Raw genomic sequence first — 4,409 nt, 5'->3', positions numbered from 1 at the left:
ATGCCCTTGAGGTTCTGAGAGAAAAGGGGATGGTGGATCCTGTTGGATGGTTCCCTGAGCAGACTGTCAATGTCATCTGGCAGAATGCCTCATCACCAGAACTCACAAACAAGCACCAAGACCTGGCTTGGCTGGTGGTGAGAAGGGCACTTCCCATCAGATTTAAAAAAATATACTTTTCCAATTCAATCAAATCAAGTCCCATTCAGAGTCTCAACAAGTTGAGACATTTCCAATCCAGGCTGGCAAGACAGGGCAAGCGACCATTTATCCTGTCCTGGGCCTGATCTACATGATCCAAGCTGATTGGAGGAGGAAAAGCAATTCCTCCTCCAAGACTTGAGCTCATTTGCATCTTAGCCAAAAGGCCGAGATACCGCTTTAAAAAATTGCTTCATATGAAACTTCAATGTAACCTAATGACCTCAACCAAGTGCAACATCCGCATAACTACACTTGATCTTAGCCAAAAGGCAGAGAAGCGATCGAGGTCGCAATCTGCCCTCGAAGCGGCTGCGGGGGTGATGAGACAGTCGCACACCTCCTTGTGGAATGTGCCTTTGCAAAGGAGGTCTGGAGTGAGATGCAGTGGTATTTGTCGAGGTTCGTCCCAAGCAGCTCTGTGCTCTACGGGCTGTTTCCGGGGACGCACACTGAGACAAACATCAACTGCTGCTGGAGGGTCATGAACTCGGTGAAGGACGCACTTTGATCCACCTGAAACTTGCTGATCTTCCAGCTGAAAGAATTGTCCTCGACCGAGTGTTGCAGACTGGCACATTCCAAGGTCCAGGACTAAGTGCTCAGGGACGCACTCAAGCTTGGGGCAGCCGCCGCAAAGGCACAATGGGGAAAGGCCACCGTGTAAAGCCTTTCATCTGAGGCAGACCGAGGGCCGGGTAACTGCAGAACACCCTCGGCCTGCGTAACTGTGTGCCAATCTGAAAAATAACAGCACACAGTAAACTCTGATGTATGTACATAGTTTTAAGTAATGAAATGTAATGAATGTAATGTTTTGTAAATGAGCACTGTATTGTACTGTAAAAATGATTTTTTTGCACTGTTTGTAACTTTTGGATCTGTCGTTTTGCAATGTTTTGAGAGTTTGTTTTATGAATAAAGTATATTTTTGAAATTTAAAAAAAATCTGTTAATTGGTGAATAATGGGATAAACAGTATTTCACCCTAACTAATAATATTAAAGGATTAAGAAATTCACAGAGGAAGGTCTGATGAGGAGGATGAATAAGAGCGAGTGAATTCAATGTCAAATCAAGTACAGAAAAAGACTGGATTCAGGAGAGGCAGAAAATTAAGATCAAAAAATTTAAAAATGTGATATTTTTATTAACTCTGATAAATCATTTGAAGGAATGAGACTCCATCCTTTAATTATTCACTTTCTGGGCAAGAGCAGCTGATTGACAGTCATCAACAATTAATATTAAAAGGGTCTACATGCAATTAATTATAAAACATAACTTTCTGTGTAGAGTTTAATGGAAAGTTAATGTGCAAATGCAGCAACTTCAGGAGATGGTGGTTAGGGGTGAGACGCTACTTTCACACAGCTGTCAGAACAGTGCAAAGTAGCCATCTATTGTGGCAATTTGCCAGAAGCTTCTTGCTGATTTATTATGATGTATATTATTCACAGGCTGATATTTGTCAGTAAAATCTAGGCACTGCTCAGCAGTGCTAAAGAGGCCTCAACATGGTGTGAAAAGATATAGCATTTTGTCTACGTTTTAACATACAAGGTTCTTCAACACAGTCGCGGTACATAATAAGTTTAAATACTAGCAAATCTGTCTTCATTTAACTTGGGACAATATTTAATGCCCAGTTGATTGACTTCAGGTAGTTTTCTTGAGAAAGGAGGCAAACCACATTAACCTGAATTTAAACATACGAGCCTGAATTTTTGATTGGAGGTCAGGACCCAATATGGAGAACATTTCCAGATTCTGACCTTAGGTTTTATTAGCACCATTTTTCACCTGGCAGGCCAGTTAGTGACTAGGGTACACAGTCACTATTTAATTAGGGGCGGAAGAGGCACAGAGCAGGTGGGAGAGCAGCAAGGCAGGCGTGGTTTAAAAATGATTGTGGTTCCTGGTTTAGTCTGAAAGAGCAGCTGAGCCACACAACAGGCACTCGCGCGAGGGCAGCCCTGTCATTCAGCAATGCCTCCCTTGAGGTCACTGTAGAGGCAGTGCCATTAGATCATGCCATTCTATTACCAGAGCATGACAGGAGATGGTGAGCCAGGCAAACCCAGCAGGCTTGGCTGGATGTGGCAGAGGAAGTGAGCAGTCGCAGTTTGGTGAGTAGGACCTGGATCCAGTGGCGGCAACGTTTCAGTTACCTTCTGTAGACTGGTAAAGTGACTGCAAGCCTGCACCCAAATGACAGGCCTCCAGCCACAAACATACAAACAAGGTGAGCAGCCTGAGGGTGCGCAGTCCTCCAGAATAATTAAAACATGTGTGCGCAAGGAGCATTACAGAGCTGTGGGGGAAAATTCACATCACTTGCAAAAGTGCAGGAAACACCAACAGCAGGAACATCACACGTGGCAGTGCAGCTGGAAGTAGTGACGAAGGGCACTATGGTTCCAACTTTCACCGTCTTGACCTTGCAGGAGTAAAGAATGCACTACACAGGAGAATAGGATCAGTCAGGGAGTGAAGTGCCACATCTAGGTCATTCTGACTGCCATAGAAGGAGCAGCTCTTCAATGGTCCAGGATGGTAGTACCTGAGGAAGTGGGTCCAAGACGGGATGAAAAAGTCTGACCATCTCCAGGTGGTGATGTAGCACCCTCCTTCCTGCCAAAGCAGTAGCTCAAAAGGCCGCCTTCGATCCTTTCTCCCCCTGCCCTGGCACCTGTGCTTTTGGGCCTGGTCTCACGTGCAGGTCCTACCCTAGCTTGGACTCCAGGTTATGCACTGTTTCAGTCTCTGCGCTGGTGGATGGGAGTGTACTATTAAGTGATGGTATCTCTCTTTGTTGACTTCTTCCTATTTGGACAAAGGAGGTTCCAGTTCTTGGGTACATGAAATGAAAAAAAGATTATTGGGTTGTGGTGAGGATAAAGGATAAAACGTGTGCTTACATAACCTGCAGCTTGAATCAGAAAATATTGTGGGATAAGGGAGAAGTGGGATGAGAGAAAAGTTAGATACATAGATACCCTCATCCTCAATTGCTTCAGCCCCACCAGTGGCCACAGCCTCAGTGAAACCCCCTTGCTGTCACAACCACCAGTCTCTTCCACTGGGGTTAAAATCATGCGGAGGTGTTTGTCCTCCTTCAGTTCTCTCCTGCTGCCATCTGTCATGTGCCACTTCCACCTGCAAGGAAGAGGAAAGAACGAATGAATGTCCTGCAATGTTTGGGTGATGCTGTTGAGGTTGACCAACTGCTGTTACAATCTTGTTGGGGACTGCTAATGTTCAAAGTTGCAATTAATTGACAGAATGACATTACAAAATTTCACTTTTTAACCAAAAACAAACTTTATCAAAAAGAATTACACAAAATAAGCACTATTAGTTGTAAACTATAGCAGTAGGTATGCTATAAACTCAGTTTTATCATTTACTGGTCTGCAAGAATTCCCTTACCTTATGAAATCCAGAAGGTTCATTAACTTTTCCTAGGATACCAACTGTCCATCAAGGTAAGATTCTACCGGGGTCCTTCCATTGCTTTTTGGTTATACGACCCTCCACTTTTCCTTACAGACCTCATGACTGTGGATGCCTCAGTTCCTTGTTTGGGTTGCTGGCAGATACCCACCTGCCTTCTCATTGCATTCCAAGCCACCTCTGACTGCTTTAGGCCATAAGGCTTTGTGAGGATGACTGTAGATTTCTTCCATAAACTCAGCAAATCTTCCAACTGCCTTGGAGAACAATGAAGGTAGTATTGTCTTGGCTTGACTAACTGATCAACTTTTATTTTCTTTGGCTTTCTCAACTCAGTGAGCCAGAACCTCCCTAGTGCAGGGAATACTGGTTGCACAGTCAGATAAAATGGTGCAGGTTAGTCGTGTATTGCAATCCAATCTTCCCAACGTTTAGCGAGACAAATTAGTGTCTATGCAGGACTGGATGTCAGTTCAGAAGTCGGGGGGGGGGGGGGGGGGGGGGGGAGAGGAGAGAGAGAGAGAGAGAAGAGAGAGAGAGAAATCGATTGTGCTGGAGATATTCTGGCCAAAACCAAACAGGCAAGAGAGGAAGAAAACAAAGGCTGTCCCACTGAGCTGCGTTCGTATTGTGGTTGACCATGTCAACTGCAAAGGGGGCCTGGTCACAATCACAAAAGCTCTGATGTTTCAGTGCGAGGGCAGGAATGGAAGCATGATGGGGAGATTCAAATTTGAAATTGTGTGAAAGTT

The 4,409-nt window shown here is 44.7% G+C and overlaps 1 non-coding gene across 1 annotated transcript; it reads right to left on the bottom strand.

The window, feature by feature from the left end:
- Nucleotides 1-293: 293 nt before the first annotated feature.
- LOC144492001 (U2 spliceosomal RNA) lies at nt 294-486 on the bottom strand. The gene has a single exon (XR_013497555.1). It is a non-coding gene; the product is annotated as a U2 spliceosomal RNA (small nuclear RNA).
- Between the last annotated feature and the right edge of the window lie 3,923 nt (nt 487-4,409).

The sequence above is a fragment of the Mustelus asterias genome, chromosome 3 (genome assembly GCF_964213995.1).
Source record: "Mustelus asterias chromosome 3, sMusAst1.hap1.1, whole genome shotgun sequence".
Classification (NCBI taxonomy): domain Eukaryota; kingdom Metazoa; phylum Chordata; class Chondrichthyes; order Carcharhiniformes; family Triakidae; genus Mustelus; species Mustelus asterias.
The sequence above is the reverse complement of the archived record's forward strand: the minus strand, read 5'-3'. Positions and strand labels throughout refer to the sequence as shown.